The sequence below is a fragment of the Salvelinus namaycush genome, chromosome 37, assembly GCF_016432855.1.
Source record: "Salvelinus namaycush isolate Seneca chromosome 37, SaNama_1.0, whole genome shotgun sequence".
NCBI classification, from domain to species: Eukaryota; Metazoa; Chordata; class Actinopteri; order Salmoniformes; family Salmonidae; genus Salvelinus; species Salvelinus namaycush.
In genome coordinates this window covers 30,251,695-30,269,621 of record NC_052343.1, presented here as the reverse complement: position 1 = coordinate 30,269,621, position 17,927 = coordinate 30,251,695, and the positions used below count along the sequence as shown (strand labels likewise).

General features: G+C 44.5%; 1 long non-coding RNA gene across 1 annotated transcript; it reads right to left on the bottom strand.

The window, feature by feature from the left end:
* Positions 1 to 6,361: 6,361 nt before the first annotated feature.
* On the bottom strand, positions 6,362 to 7,384 carry LOC120031690. Its single transcript, XR_005473747.1, has 3 exons — positions 7,238 to 7,384; positions 6,723 to 7,044; positions 6,362 to 6,599 (listed from the first exon to the last, which is right to left on the bottom strand). It is a non-coding gene; the product is annotated as an uncharacterized LOC120031690 (long non-coding RNA).
* Positions 7,385 to 17,927: the final 10,543 nt, after the last annotated feature.

Below are 17,927 nucleotides of genomic sequence, written 5' to 3'. Positions count from 1 at the left end.
TTGTGGTTTCATTCATTTGAATTTAGGTTTAGGCTACACCAATCACAAACCCCGCTCATCCTCCTGAAATAGGCCTATCTGCAATACATCATTATAAACATATTGAATTAGCTGTATTTACAAATATAAAAAATATTTTTAGAGTCAGGTTTGAATAGTATTTTTTTTTTTTTTTTTTTTTAAACATTGAGGTAGACAATGTGTAAGGGTGGCAGAATGTTACTTGAGAAATAAGCTATCTGACAAAAATAGTGCTGAGCCATGAATCAAAATGTCACTTTTTTTGTTATTATTAAACAACTAATTGACTGACGTCGGTTCAATTACTTGAATACAATGTAGTTTTTTGTGTGAGCCAAATGCCCCGTTTCTCAAGAGAAATCAAAATCATTCACAAGAGAAATCAAGTCAAGAACTATGTGGGACGCTGGGTGAAGGGAGTTGTAGTTTTCATTAGGGAAATATTCAACCTAGTTAAGCGCAGAAACGTGGTAATTAACTACAATGACCATAATCTATTGTGGCTGTTCTTTCTGGCTCAGACAGAGACGGATACACTTATGCCTGCTACTTTAGGTTAGATATACAGACAGCATGAGAGAGGAACGTACACAACGACAAGGGATAGAGACAGTTTGTGAAAGTTTGCCTTATCTACTTTGAAGAACTAGTAGAAGGATTGTCAGAGAGCTTTGCAGCATACTTAGGCAGGCTAGCTAAATAAGATGACTAAAGACAGTACATTACAGGGAGCACAGAGATAACGTTAGATGGCCTGGCTGGCTGCTACTACCTGAGCAGAGCTGATGACTAAGGAATGAAAATTATAAAATAAAAACTAAGTAATATACACAACTGAAATATTATATTATTTCATAGCAATTTCATGTTTTTCTTCTGATGTCTACCCAATGTGGACCTGACAGAGACAATGGAAAATGTTCAATGCTTTGGCAATTGAATATTCACTATTTCCATTCCAAAGGAATTTTGATTGAAAAGCTCATTATTTCATAATGCATATAAAAAAATATTTTTAAAAACATGATTATTTTTTTATTATCGAAACGACCTCAAAAAAGCACTAGTCGCTCAGGACAAAGACAAGAGCAATCTTAACGCATCAAGTGAACCCTGTCATCGTCTCTCAAGGACAAAAGATAAAGAGTCATGGAATCTTTGCACTCAGGTTGTGCACCTTTTGTCTGTTAATATTCTGTGAGGTTGACTGCTGCCATGGTGACCAAGACTTCTGAGTCCACACCAGGTCGGTTGAGCAAACAAACTCGGCAGACAGAGGCTGAAGCTTGAGTACACACTAACATCTATAGGACAGGGGCACTTGACATACTAGCCGATATCTGATGTAACCTCCCATTGTATGCAGAGAGAATAACCCCCGGGAAGAGGGGTGCCGAAAAGTCAGATCTGCAGCCACTTATAAAAAATATAGATATTATCTAGCTAGCCCTTTTACAAGCTAGGTTGATAGAACACATTCTCCAGGTGAGTATCATCGTTTTTTATTAGGGTCCAATTACGACTGCTTTGACCGTGCTCACATTGAGTAATGAAATTCAGCAACTTTTCTCAAATAAGAAAGTTATGATGGGCACAAAGCACTGACAGAATGGGGTCAAAGTATAGAGTAAACAACTACATCAACCTACACGAGGCAGGTGCTTTTCAAACAGACGCCTTTCCCTAAAGCAGCACTGATAGTCTTTAGAACTGGAACACTGGGACGAGATCAACATTCCAGAATTCAACACACCATGAATGATGTCATGGCTATTCATTGGATACACCAATGGACCAAATGACCAATAGGAGGGGAGGTGGGTGTCTTTTTAGATCCAAATTAAGTTGTTTAGGGGTGTAGTCTACTTTGCATGCATAGATACATTCCAATGCCCACCATTGAGGGTGACAATCTCCAAGTCCCGTGTTTCCCAACACCAGTCCTTGATTACCCCAAACAGCACACATTTTTGTTGTAGCCCCTGACAAATGCACCTAATTCAACTCATTAAGGGCTTGATGATTAGTTGAATCGGGTGTGTTTGTCCGGGGCTACAACAAACATGTGTACAGTTGGTAGTACTAAAGGACTGGAGTTGAGAAACACTGTCCTAGGCCCTAGTGTCACTTCAGTTAGCTAGCAAAGGGCATCGATTACAGACAGTCTATAGTGCCACTCTGACACTCCGTCAAAAGGAAAAAAAGATCCCTGTGTGTGTGTGTGTGTGTGTTTATTGGTAGTACCTGATCTCTGAGTTCACCAGAGCATCCATTACACAGTGGTTCTGGCGTTTGTAGCCCAGTAGAAGCTGCTGGCCAAGAATAAACCAGTTCAGAGCAGTGAGCTCGCCAACGTGATGTCACACCTAACAAAATATTAAAACAAATACATTGGGTTACACACCAACAATAAACATACAATACGCAGTCTCAAAAGAATTTAAGCTGATCCCCCAACTCAAATTGGGTAGACAATTAGGGGTTGAGCTGCAACCATCTCTGTTATCTTTAAAAACATACGTTCAAATCAAAGAACATCTGGCTGCCTTTGTTTACCTTATGACCACCACATGTTCAACACTGGAGGTTGCTTGTAACAAAGCTTTGACTAGAAAATGTGCAAACTGTTTTCTGTGCAAATGAACACATCAGTTTAAACGTTGAACACAAACTACAGCCAGTAGCTAATGCCTATGAATAAACTGTGTATATGTCATCTCTGCAGATGATTATTTTCTGCCCGAAGGGCCCAGCGGCATGCCACAACACTTACAACAGGAGTAAAATAGAAGAATGGTGCCTATGCCAAATGTAGATGTATAAATTATGTCTAAATCCACCAAATGTTTACATGGTGGTTCTAGCTACAATTCTTACTAAATGCCATTAAATAAGAGTATGTATCACATAGACCCGTTTCCTCTGACCGTTGGTCAGAAACGACATGTCTGTTTAACTGCATTAGCTGTCCTTTCAATTTGGCAGAAAGAGGAAGCCATTCCTCGCATTGACATTCATAGTAGTCAGTGGATTGAAAGCAAGTGATTAGCTCATGATAGAGGAGCCGAGTAGCTGTCTTGCGATATAACACCGTAGAGAAAAGAACACCATTCAAAAACATTATTCAGAAATGTTCTGACGCTTCCACTAAATCACATATAGCAAGGTTATCTAGGCTGGCTAGCTACACCAACAGCGAGAAGACAAGGCGACATGACAATATTTTCATCACACAGCTTGCAAATGTGGGGTAACCGATTAGTTTAATATGTAACGTTAACGTTACACAGATGAGCTCAACAACAGAGCCAACGGCCTCTTCTGTGAACTGGTTAACGTTAAATACGAACACAACAATGAATACACTTGAATGGCATGGAGTTTCTATAATTCTACTCCATAAGACCGGGTCTAACATTCTACAACGAGGAGTCGAGGCCTGCAAGTGAGGCCTGTTGTGGAGGGGGGGTGACCGAATTGGCTAACGTTAGTTAACTAAATATCCAAGTTAGCACAACCTAGTTAATAACCGAGTAATGTTTGTGTTGTAAACTTAACTGTCTGTTCCCAAAAGTAATGTGCACAACATCTAGCTAACTAGTTAGCTTGCAACCAATGCATTGTCCATTATTAAATACATCCAGCAACGTTAGTTAGCTAGCTGGCAACATTGGTGGCTAACTATACTTGGTTGTGTGAAAGATCTGGTTGTGTTAACTAAATTGAAGGCTAGCTGCCGGTGTACATAGGAGAGTTGAGATCATGTCGCATTAACTAAATACAACATGCCACTTTACCATAGTTAGCCATATATCATGAAACATAGCTATGTGGCCACAAAGGTACTCCAACACTAGTTTGTGTAGGAAACTAGACTGGAAAGCTAACTAGCGTAGCGTGCATGGAAACGGTTAAGCTAACGTTAGCTGGTAGCTAGCTAGCTTGTAACTAATGACACTTTGGAAGTTGTGTGTATTATGGCAAGCCCAATCAATCATCAACAAAAAAAATACCGAAAATAAGCCAGCCAAATACTCACTCTTTCGGGTGCTCTGGGCCATAAAGGTCCCCCATCTTCTAACGTTAACCTTACGCCGACAACAAACAGCTCCGGCTCCCGTCTTGGCTGAAAAACATCAAGCACTGCGGACGTCAAATCCACACGGGGTGTTCGGGTTCGAAATTGTACCTAGCTAGCTAACTGTAAGTACCTAGCCTATTAATCAGAAAAGGGGTGCAAAGTTATGATTACTACTCAATTTGGTGAGGTATTCTAAAAATAAAGAGCCAGCTAATTAAACATGTAATTTCTAGCTGGGTTGCACAATTTTGTTGGCTAACGTTATATTTTCTTTTGACAATGGCTAAATGGCTAGAAATGCCGTACTACAACGGCGACTCCTCCCCTCTCGACATTCCATCATGACGATAAATATACTTTAAAATATATATATTTTTAGCTTTCCCACCAACTATATAGCTAGCTAATTACGTGCAGACTGGCAACGTCCAAGTGTCTGGAAGTTCTGCTTGTGGAACGAAGCTAACGTTTATCACCTGGCGCTCGGATTATTTGTAACAAACACCCCACTGTTTGTAGGTAGCCTACGTTCATGTTTAGCTAGCTATGTGTGATAAGTCTAATGTGATAGATATTCAGTTAGTTACTTGACATAGCTAGTTACCATACAAGCTCAATGTTTATGTAGAAGAAAAAAAAAGGATGTTCCTCGTGATTTGACTAGCTGGGGTTTTGTTCTGTTTATCAGAGCACAGTTGTGCTAGCTGGATCACAGCAAGACCATACTGATTGATGTCTGCAGTTGTGCCAGTGTTGGCCATTGTGGAAACCAGCTGGGCTTGGAATGGAGACTCATTACCAAGAGTGGTGCAGGCCAGAGCAAGCAGAATGACAGGTGATCAATTTGGAAAAAAAGTATCATTGCATGTCCATAGTTCACAGTACCATAGTGACTGTGACTTGAACAAGGTACTTGAACAATCCCTAAATAGCTTGTGAGTGATACCAGGGCTATACGCTAACTTTTTCCCCAAGGAGTACATGTGCTTCTAAATAAAAAATGTAGAAGCACAAATTTAGGAGCACAATGAAAAATGTTCAAGTAACACAGAGTTTATTAACAAACATTTTATTACATACATATTTATACTGCGTGCGTGTACTAAGGGACACACATCTGTGCAACAGCACATACCACCAAAATCACACATTGACCCATGGCTACTAGACGCAAAGGATATCAGTTGTCCAGCTGCTTTTGTATGTTGGCCGTCTGGCACGCTTAGAGGTCAGCCAGCGGTCCACGGCAGGAGTGGGATCGAACTCCTCGACAGGAGGCCCCTCCAGGCTGATCGTCATCAGGTCTTCGGTGGTAGAGACCCCAAGGCAGCTTCTTGTCGAATTCTTAATCCGGTTCTGCGCAGAGAAGCCTCACTCACACTGGGCGGCTGAAATGGGCAGCACCAGCATAAGCTGCACCAACTCCAGTATGTTCTAGGGAAAAGATGATATCTTTTAAATTTAATTTAAATCTTACCATTAACTTATCAAAACCAACCATAGAAGGATACCATACATAACCACTCTTGACTGTTAGTCTACCTTGTAATCGTGCCTGTAGGGGTCCTTTGTCAACATGGTCTCCCACATGCCACTGTAAGACTTGTCCTTGAAATTGTCTGACCAGGATGTTCAGCCCCTGCCACTCATCCTGGATTACAGCCATGTTGCACCCTGATCTGTAGGATTTAACAGAGCAAGTGAGTTTGCAAATATGCCAACATAATTGTCTCATATGGCAATGCAGTGTCAAATAAATTCTTATCTCTCTAGAGGCTCCTTGAAATGCCTCATCAGGTCTGCCACACCATCATTGCCAAAGGTGAGAAGGCTGGCCTGGTCTTCTGGCCATGTGTCAGGGTTTAGTACTCTGAAAGACTCCACTGGGGTCTGGACACCCTCATCCTTCAGCAAACCACCAAACCTGGCTTTGAGATCATCCACCACGCCGATGTTGATGGCCGCCTCCATGTGCTGCTTCAGCTAGGGATTGGTGAGGTCCGTGAAGCCTTTCTGATTCCCCTTCAGTGTTATACCCTTTAACAGAAATAACACACACACAATGAAATGTCTGCCCATTTGTCTGTCTCCCATAAACATATTTTAAAGACTTCTCCACTTCATTTCCCTCCTTACCCTCAAATTGTTCTATTGGGCAACAAATACATTGATTCCCACACTGAGAATCTGTCTTAATCATCGATTTTAATAATTGTTTTCTCTTACATCCTAACAAGCTCTCATCCTAACACACCTGGAATCTCCTCTCATCACCCTGCTGCTGAGCAAGCATGGTCTGGATCTTCTCCAGCATGCCTCCTGCCTTTGCCCTAAGCTTTAGTGCTTCCAGTCTGGTCACTGTCTTCCTCAACTCTGATGTGGTTTGGGGGAGGATCAGGTCATTTCTTTGCAGGGTGAGGCTAAGTGAGGATAGCTCCTCAAACATGTCTGCACATGTGTATTCTGCCATTTTCTCTTTCTCCATTTCCCACTTTATCTGTTAAGTAGTGAGTAAATAAACTATCACCTGTAAATTACTTGATTCTGAAAGTTCATTTGAGTCTTGGACCTATTTAAAAAAAAAACTAGTGTTGTATTACATTTCCTCTGTAAAACTGACCTTCTTTGCCCGCCCTTGAACTTCCGCTGTTGTTGATGTGTTGCAGAAAAACAGAGTACTGGCCTTCGTCAGCGGCAAGGTCCTTGTCTTGTCCATGCCGCAGGAACACTTTGAGGGCTCTGTGGACATGGGGGATCCAGCGAGTTCCCTTGACGCTAGACGGTGTGCAAATATCCACACTGAGCTCTTGCCCGAGAACATAGAGCTCTCTCGTTTGGATTTTCCGCTGAAGTGATACATCTTCCATATCAGATACAGAAGATCGTACACAACAGACACATTTGGCTCTTTCTTCTGAATGGTCAGTATTGCCAGCTCTAGCCTGTGAAAGTCAGAACAGAATCTTCCAAACAATTCACCCCCCCATCTCTTGTGCCAACAGAAAACAATAATTCTGTGTTATTTACCATTCCAACACTTAGCGCACACAGACACACACAGTATTGTTTAACATTCTCTGCTAGCAAATAAAACTAAATCAGATAATTTATTAGTTACAAATATATGTGGCATACAGTGGATTGGGATTATATGCCCCCCTGCCTCTCTCTGCAGTTGGTCAATCACTCCCCCACGGTGGCACCATCTGCCCCGAAGGAGACGCACTTCTTCATCCAGGATTCCTCTGGGCAAACAGCACGAAATGCGGCCTTGGTGGCATCCAAAACACCTCGAATGGACAACACAAAAAAACAATTATACAAAAGTATTTCTTTCAAAATAAATTCTATCTCCATTACGAATAATGATTAAACTTTAAACAAAAATAAAGCCTATAAAGAGAAACAATTTACCAATTTACATTTTAGTCATTTAGCAGACGCTCTTATCCAGAGCGACTTACAGTAGAGTGCATACATTTTATTACATTTACATACTGAGACAAGGATATCCCTACCGGCCAAACCCTCCCTAACCCGGACGACGCTATGCCAATTGTGCGTCGCCCCACGGACCTCCCGGTTGCGGCCGGCTGCGACAGAGCCTGGGCTTGGGCGTGAACCCAGAGACTCTGGTGGCGCAGCTAGCACTGCGATGCAGTGCCCTAGACCACTGCGCCACCCGGGAGGCCAATGGCATGGGAGTGTTCCGAAGTCTGTTGTCCGACCAAATTTGACTAAAGGTTCTTTCGCAATTTAGTATGGTATGTTTATCTTTATTTTCAGCTGTCTCCTCTTCTCCTCAGACAGCAGCACTTGCCTCCTCAAGGCTGCTGACACGTGCTTTATGGTGTCTCCTGTCTCAACGGGTACAGATCTCTGCACTGGATATGCCGCCGCGAGATGTTATGTTTCGCTGCGCTATATCTCTTTTCAGATGCGTCTACAATATTTGCAGAACATTACATTGTTTTCTATCTCTAGCCATGGGAACATTTTGAGCCAATTCGCAATGAAACTATATGTTCTCCCTCCGCCGGCTACAGTGGACGTTGAAGTGACAGCGGGGGTCACGATAGCTTCGCTAACATTAGACGCCTCAGGTGAACCTTGTGAAGAGGCTTCATTAGTTGAACCTTGTGAATCCCCCTCGCCTGATTACTCTTTCTCCTCGTCTCTTATTCGCTTAAAATAAAATTGAATGGGCTTCATGTTTTGCGATGTCTGCACGTTAACTTACAGCCTATACCGATACTTTTTTCCAGTGTTCACCTTCCTCTCACTCTGACTGGACTGCGTCATCACTGAAAACCCTACTGGGGTTGGCGCATGCCGCTTGTCGGAAAAAAATGATATATTACAACCTACGGTAATCTTTACTCGCACACTGTGCTCGTAAATCATTTTCCCGGTTCGCACAAATCAATTTTTAGGGGCAAATGCGAGTGGAATACTCGCACTGTAGAGCCCTGGATACCTTTTACAGAATGGTCTGAGTTGTTATGATACGCTATTTAAACCCACTAGGTTACAATGAACATTGGGGCGAGGAGAGTAATAGTTTAGTCCAGCAGACTATGGAGGTGGAGAGAATAGATTACTACATTGGAGGGGTGCTACTTCACAGCCTGAGTGGGGGGCACAGGATCTGGTGGGTAAACATGGGACCTGTCCCAAATGGCACCCTGTTCTCTATGTAGTGCCCTACCTTTGACCAGTGCCCATAGGGATATGGGGCTCTACTCAAAAGTAGTGCACTTTATAGGGAAAAATGTGTAATTTGCGATGCAGACATGGGCTCAAGCATAATTTGGAAGGAATAGAGGTCAGAGGTGGGCTCAAGCATAATTTGGAAGGAATAGAGGTCAGAGGTCAGTGAACTGTAATAAGGGCCAGTTTCCCAGACACAGATTAAGCCTAGTCCTGGACTAAACAACACAATGGAGAATCTCCATTGAAATAGCTTTGTAGTCCAGGACTGAACGTATTATCTGGGTCTGGGAAACTGGCCCTGATGGTGTGTCGTCGCGATCTTCACAGAAAGGTCCTTTATGCTGATAGGAAACGTCTAGTCATCTAGGCAGCATAACATAATTGGCGATGATGAGTTTGCTGACTGTTTGTGCTGTCATTGTTCCAGGGCTCAGTTCCAAGCTGTGTGAGGAGATCCGTGACACGTTTCGGTCACATTTTGACTGTATCAGTGGCGCTGCACCAAAGTGCAGAGAATCCCGTTCAACACTACAGCACTCTGCTGAGTTTAGCCTCACTGCAAAGGTATGTGTTTGTCTTCTTTGAGTCAAAAGTAGCCTTCGTTGCCCAATAATAGTAAACACAGAAGGAATACCAAATATCTAGTTTTGAGTCAGCCCTGGACCTGTATTCATAAAGCTTTAGTAGGACTGCTGATCTAGGATTAGGTCCTCCCTGTCCATAATAATCTGGTTCAACATCAAATTATATTTTATTGGTCGCATACACATATTTAGTAGATGTTATTGCGGGTGTAGGTAAATGCTTGTGTTCCCAGCTCCCAGCTCACAACAGTTCAGTAATATCTAGCTATAAAGACATTATGGATAGAATATGTAGTATATCTAGAATACGTAGGATAGAATAGTGACTATGATCTAAAAGGCAAAACTGATCCTAGATCAGCACTCTGAGAAGTTTTATGAATACGGGCCCTGGTCCTCGCCTGCCTTCAGGTCTGCTGACAGTGTGCTCCTGTTTCATAATGACCAGGCCCTGACCCTGAGCCCAGGCCCACAGAGGGCGCTCATGAGCACATCATCCTCTCTCTCTCTGTTGTTCCACCAGCAGCAGAATCCCTCTCTGTGATGAATTCACACATCACCTCACGCATGGCTGGACTACTGCTGCCTGTCCACAGCCTCACCACAGTCAGGTAGGTACCCATAGTCAGACACTAGAACTATATCCCAAATGGCACCCTATTCCCTATATAGTGCACTACTTTTGACCATATCCCTTGTCAAAAGTAGTGCACTATGTAGGGAATAGGGTTCCATTTGGGATGTACACCAAGGACAATGACTACATTGTGATAGAAGGGCAATACGTTCTACTCTGCTGACCATAGCATTTTGTTACTAATGCCTTGTATTAAATACATGTCAATTCAATTGTCCCTCAGTGTAAATTGCTGATGTTGGTGGTTTCTCCAGTGGCCTGAGTTTAGGTCTGTGTGCCCTTTACCTGCAGCCAATCTCCTACACCCCTCAGTCCTTGTTCCAGATGTGCCATTACAAATGCTTGTATGATGTCGATCTGATAGACTTATTGTAAAATCGCATGTCTTTATTACATTGTAATTACATGTGTAAGTACAGTGTTTGGATGGATCAGTTGAATTATTTAATACACCGGGAATTGCTGTCCTCTCAGCGAAAGTGTTTGTTTGTGTCCGAATGGCACCCTTCTATTTATAGTGGACTACTTTTGTCTAGGGTCCCCACAGGTCTCTGGTCAAAAGTAATGCACTACACAGGGAGTAGGGTGCCATTTGGGACTTATCCTGTATGTATTGTGATGCCTCCCCCACTTCAGTGAGAAGACTCGCTGGGAATCCTTGGCCAGCTGCACCCTCCAGCCTGTTCCACAGCTTTCCCCCACAGGGAAATCTGTATCCTTTGTCAAACTATTGTCCAGATTCAACTCCAATGGCCGTTTTTAAGAACAATGATGATATTTTTTTATGGCAAATTTGCACTGAAATCAATAGGCCTGTGTTTGGAAATCTCTCACACCCAAGTCATAGACTGTTCTCTCTGCTACCACACGGCAAGTGGTACCAATGCACCAAGTCTGGAACCAACAGCACCCTGAACAGCTTCAACCCGCAAGCCATAAGACTGCTAAATAGCTAATCAAATGGCTCCCTGCATTGACCCTATTTTGCACAAACTCTTGCACTGACTCTATACATACATACTGGACTCTACCCACACACTCACACATACTGGACTCTACCCACACACTCACACATACTGGACTCTACCCACACGCTCACACATACTGGACTCTACCCACACGCTCACACATACTGGACTCTACCCACACATACTTACACTGACACCCCAACACACACACACACACCACATACTGGACTCTACCCACACACTCACACATTCTGGACTCTACCCACACATACTTACACTGACACCCCAACACACACACACACACCACATACTGGACTCTACCCACACACTCACACATACTTACACTGACACCCCAACACACACACACACACACACACACACCACATACTGGACTCTACCCACACACTCACACATACTTACACTGACACCCCAACACACACACACACACACACACACACACACACACACACCACATATGCTGTTGCTACTGTCTTATCTATCCTGTTGCCTAGTAACGTGACCCAAACCTATATGTACATAGCTACCTCGTACCCCTGCACATCAACTCAGTACTGGTACTCCTTGTATATAGCCATGTTATTTTCTACTTCCTGTATATAGCCATGTTATTTTCTACTTCCTGTCTATAGCCATGTTATTTTCTACTTCCTGTCTATAGCCATGTTATTTTCTACTTCCTGTCTATAGCCATGTTATTTTCTACTTCCTGTCTATAGCCATGTTATTTTCTACTTCCTGTCTATAGCCATGTTATTTTCTACTTCCTGTCTATAGCCATGTTATTTTCTACTTCCTGTATATAGCCATGTTATTTCCACTGTGTATTTATTTAATCCTCGTGTCACTATTTATATTTATTTTTGATTTGTTTTTATCTTTTAACTCTGCATTGTTGGAAAAGGACACGTAAGCATTTTACTGTTAGTCTACACCTGTTGTCTACAGAGCATGTAAAATAATAAATGGATTAGATATCTTATCCCATCTTTATTTCCCTTAACTGTGCTCTCAGTATAGTAGCCTGGCAGTGTTGGCTGTGGCCAGAGGCAACAAGGATGGCTCTTTCCTCATGTCCAATGCACTTCAGAAGTTGGAAAAAAGGGCAGCGATGTTTCTCTTGGAACCCATTTCCCCTTGACCACTGGACTGGTGAGCAATATGTCTGTCATATGATACAAATGAGATATATGATTGGAAGATGCTATGTAACATAAAGAAGTACCCTAGATTTGAGATGACACATGAGCCATGATAACATCAGTCTTTTTTTATGACGTGGATGATGATTTAAGGCACCCCCTGTTATGGGTGTAAGATGGCACAGTGATGCCATCTGTTGGTAAATGTTCATTGCTGCAACTCATGTATTTATACCGGGGTGCTTGAGATACCCGGATGTGTTGTGATGTACAGAACAAGGCTGGTTACTCGCGTGAATGTCTCTGTCTCGTCATTTAACATTCAAACATGGTGTCAGAAGAGGGATCACTAACCATGCTTTCCGCAAATTAGAGTAACCTGTTCTGGTTTACCAAACAAATGCTTATTTGAGTAAAATTTCGCCGGAATTGGCCTTAGCTAGAGTGAGTTTGCTAGTTAGCTTCAGTGTTGTTAGCACCGGTTAGACATGGCAGCGAACATTCCCCCTCCCGCCGTTATGAAGCTCAGCGGGGATTGGAGCACGAACTGGGATACGTTTACGTCTTGGCAGTGGAGACATGCCGTGCAGCAGAGCTTACTGATATACGGATAAGGTCCATGGAGCTAGAAAGGCAACATATGGACAATGCCAATGCTACATTCAGGCAGCCAGTAAAGAAATTCCCCTTTGCCACAGCTAATGCTAATACTACAGCCAACTCTGCAGTAGACAACCCCAATACATGCCGATATTGTGGCATTTCTCATGGACGAGGAAAAGAACACTGCCCGGCCTATGGAAAAATATGCAAATCCTGTGGTACAGCTAATCACTTTGCAAGGGTCTGCATGGAAAGCAAGAGAAAGGAGGGTAAGGTGCACTCCATTGAAACAAACACAGATGAAGGGAACAACAGCACAGAGGATGTATATGCTAGCGAGTGCATAGGGGAAGTGAAGGCAAAAGGAAAAAAGTTGTTTGTCACTCTGCTACTTAATAATAAACCACAGCAATGCCAGATAGATTCAGGGGCCACATGCAACGTTATGAGCCTTAAAGATAAAAGGAGGCTCGCGCCCAGAGACAATCTCACACAGAGTAGCACCAAGCTGAAACTGTATTCAGGCCAGTTCATGACCTCTTTAGGCCTGTTTGTGACAGAGTGTGTTTTACGTGGCCAGAAACACACCCTTGAGTTTGAAATAGTTGAGGCTAGTCAACAGCCATTACTGTCAGGTTCTACATGCGAGCGCCTTGGGCTTATTAACTTCACCATCCCAGCTGATCTTAACATTATAGACAAAGTCAAGGCTGGGCCCCTGAGCAAGGAGACACTCCTAAGCAAATACCATGATGTCTTCAACGCACCGGTTGAGTCAGTTCCTGGGGAAGTCCACTTTGAGTTGGACACAGCAATCCAGCCTGTCCAGTGTGCACCCCGCAATGTACCAGTGGCCATGAAAGCAGCTACGAAGGCTCAGCTTGACAAATACGAAGCAGATGGCCACATGAGATCCGTCACTGAGCCCACAGACTGGATAAGTAATATGGTTATCATCAAGAAACCAGACAAGCTACGGATATGCATTGATCCTAAACACCTCAACCGGGCTCTGCGACGTTCACATTACATTATGCCCACGTTGGAGGATGTTCTTTACAAGCTCCCAAAGGCCAGAGTCTTCACGCTCGTGGACGCCAGAGATGCCTTCCTGCAGTGCAAGCTCGACGAGCCCAGCAGCTATATGACCACCTTTTGGACACCCTGGGGCAGGAAGAGGTGGTTGAAGCTTCCGTTTGGTGTCTCCGTGGCTCCAGAGGTGTATCGTCGGAAACAGCACGAGCTGTTGATGGGACTCACTGGCGTGGAACCTATAGCAGATGACATCCTCGTAGGGGGCTGTGGGGACAGTGATGAGGAGGCAGAATGTGACCATGAAGCTGCTGGCCCTGATGGTCAGATGCAGACAGGTCAAGCTAAGGCTAAGCATAAAAAACTTCAGTTTAAAGTGCCAGAGGTCCGCTTTCATGGGCACATCTTGTCCTCCACCGGATTGAAGGCGGATCCTGAAAAAGTGAAGGCTGTCTTGGAAATGCCCCAACCATCTGACATGAAGGGAGTGCAGCGCTTCGTCGGATTCGTCACTTACCTGGCCAAATTCCTACCACGGCTCTCTGAAGTGTGTGAGCCACTAAGGAGGCTCATGGACAAGGACGCCATCTGGCATTGGCTCCCAAAACATGACGCAGCGGTGAGGGAAATAAAAAAACTGGTCACCCAGACACCTGTACTGCGATACTACAATGTGTCAAAACCTGTCACGATTCAGAGTGACTCAAGCCAGTATGGACTTGGCTGTTGCCTCATGCAGGAGGGCCAGCCTGTGGCATTCGCCTCTAGGGCACTCACCCTAACAGAGCAGAACTATGCCCAGATAGAGAAGGAGTGCCTCAGCATTGTGTTTGCATGCCAACGCTTCCACCACTACCTGTACGGGCGCGACAATATTACCGCAGAGACAGATCACAAGCCCCTTATTGCTATATTCAGCAAGCCTCTTCTGAATGCCCCAAAACGACTGCAGAGCATGCTACTGGCCCTACAAAACTACAACCTCAAGGTGGTGTATAAGCCAGGGCCAGAGATGTATGCGAGTGACACGCTCAGCAGGGCTACTGCATCAGGCATTTACACACGCTCCATGCATGAACAACACGCAGTGTGCAGCTTACAAACAGAGCAAGTGGATGTTGAACACATCAACCAGGCTGACTACCTCAATGTTACGGACCAGCGCCTTATACAAATCAGACAGCACACAGACAGGGACAGACAACTCCAGGCATTGAGGTCTGTGATTATGATGGGCTGGCCCGACTGCAAGGAAGAAACTGCTTTAGCCGTCAGAGAATATTGGCCAGTCAAAGAGGAGCTCAGTGTTCAAAACGGAGTAATATTCAAGTGTCAGAGTCGTTATTCCCCGGTCTCTGCGCCATGAGATGTTGACGCGTGTGCACTCAAGTCACATAGGAGGTGAGGCCTGTTACAGACAAGCACGTGACACACTGTATTGGCCAGGAATGCAGAGTGAAATCAAAGACTATGTCAGTAAATGCACAATCTGCAATGAATATGCCATTGAGCAACAGAGAGAGACGATGATGTCCCACTAGCTACCGATGCGCCCCTGGCAGATAGTAAGTCTAGATCTCTTCCAGCACAGTGGCAAAGACTTTCTGCTGGTAGTCGATCATTACTCAGACTTTTGGGAGATTGACCTCCTCCCCGACCTCTCAGCAGAGACAACGATCAAACGCTGCAAGGCTCAGTTTGCCCGCTTATGGCCAGCCAGATAGGGTAATTTCAGACAATGGACCCCAATTCTCCAGAGTTGAGTTCCGAAAATTTGCTGCAGGATGGGAATTCTAGCACATCACTTCATCACCACGACACCCAAAAGCTAATGCATGGGCATGGATAGGCATGGATAGCAGCCCGGCCCAGCGCCTCATGGCACGGCGCTTAAAAGCAGCTCTGCCAGTAGCCAGCACTCTCCTGGAGCCATGTGTGGTGACAGACGTGCTGGTGAAACTACGTCACAGAAGACAGGTCTCCAAGTTCATCTACGACAAATCAGCAAAATACTTACCTGAGCTCAGGGTGGGTGAAACGGTGCGAATGAAGCCACTACCAGGGGACCGGCCGGGCCTCTGGAGACTCGGATCCTGTGTACAGAAAGTGGCACCACGCTCCTACTTGGTCGAAGTGAATGGATCACTGTACCGTCGCAACAGGGTTGACCTTCGGATTGCTGAGCCAGCACCTACTCAGAACCCTGATGGTCAAAGGGGTCGCATGACAAAAGACGGAACCCCAGCAAGTCACATGGGGCCTGAGGCACTGGGCGAAGAGCCAGGTGATCACAGGTCAAGTCACATGGGGCCTGAGGCACTGGGCGAAGAGCCAGGTGATCACAGGTCAAGTCACATGGGGCCTGAGGCACTGGGCGAAGAGCCAGGTGATCACAGGTCGGCTGCTCCTTCGCCCATCAATACTCCCCTTAGACAGTCAGGTGACATGCCTGTGCGGGAACCCGCAGTCCTCGCAGACAAGCCCCCTGTCTTTTCACGCTACGGGCGTTTGTCTCAGCCACAAAAAATACTTAATCTGTAGGTTTCCCATCAGGGATTGTTGACAGACAGAGATAAAAAAGTAAAGAGACTATCAAAATGTGTTAAGTTGTTACCTGGAAAAAAATAAAAATACTAAACTGTTCATGTTGGAAATTATTATTAGGTTTGTTTTGTTAGTGAATTGACACCTCCTGTCCTATTTTATTAAAGGGAAGATGTTATGGGTGTAAGATGGCACAGTGATGCCATCTGTTGGTAAATGTTCATTACTGCAACTCATGTATTTATACCGGGGTGCTTGAGATACCCGGATGTGTTGTGATGTACAGAACAAGGCTGGTTACTCGCATGAATGTCTCTGTCTCGACATTTAACATTCAAACACCCCCCTCAGTTGAATGCATTCAGTTGTACAACTGACTAGGTATCCCTTGGGGTTATTGTATCAAAATAGAAAGTTCTGGATAATATGAGCCTTTGATTTAATTAATTGAGAGAAGAAATGTATTTAATTAACTAAAAATGTATATCCCAAAATAGTTGTCTGTTTTAACCCCAATCAATTAGTGAGGTTTTTTTTCTCCCGTGTTTGATTCCAGACCCTTTGATCAAGGTGGGAGACACCCCTTCTTCTCGCCTCCTCACTGTCTGCTCCAATCACAGCAGTGTTTCCTGCCTGCTCGGCCACGTTGTGCAGCGTGCTGGGGAGATGCTGTAAGCAAGGGCCTGCCTGCACTGGTACCAGCACTATGGTGTGGAGGAGCAGGACGCATGCTCAGCTGTCATGCAGGAATATGACACTCAGTGGCATCCTGTTAGGGCTGCTAATAAAAAGTCTGAAAAAATGATGGCAGTGTTGGAATGGAAAACAGTCATAAGGTCAACTTAACACTTGTGTGAAGTGGACATGATGAACCACTATGGACTTCAATTCAGAGCCATAGAAGTAGGTTATGGCTTTGCTTCAATGGTCATTGTACAGTCAAATATTCCCATTTTTATTTTTTATGTAAACCAGGGCGGGATCAGACCCCTTGTGAGACCATATGCTGACACATGCACATTTGTGGCCTGCTGGAGGTCATTTTGCAGGGCTCTGGCAGTGCTCCTCCTTGCACAAAGGCGGAGGTAGCGGTCCTGCTGCTGGGTTGTTGCCCTCCTACAGCCTCCTCCACGTCTCCTGATGTACTGGCCTGTCTCCTGGTAGCGCCTCCATGCTCTGGACACTACGCTGACAGACACATCAAACCTTCTTGCCACAGCTCGCATTGATGTGCCATCCTGGATGAGCTGCACTACCTGAGCCACTTGTGTGGGTTGTAGACTCTATCTCATGCTACCACTAGAGTGAAAGCACCGCCAGCATTCAAAAGTGACCAAAACATCAGCCAGGAAGCATAGGAACTGAGAAGTGGTCTGTGGTCACCACCTGCAGAACCACTCCTTTATTGGGGGTGTCTTGCTAATTGCCTATAATTTCCACCTTTTGTCTATTCCATTTGCACAACAGCATGTGAAATGTATTGTCAATCAGTGTTGCTTCCTAAGTGGACAGTTTGATTTCACAGAAGTGTGATTGACTTGGAGTTACATTGTGTTGTTTAAGTGTTCCCTTTATTTTTTTGAG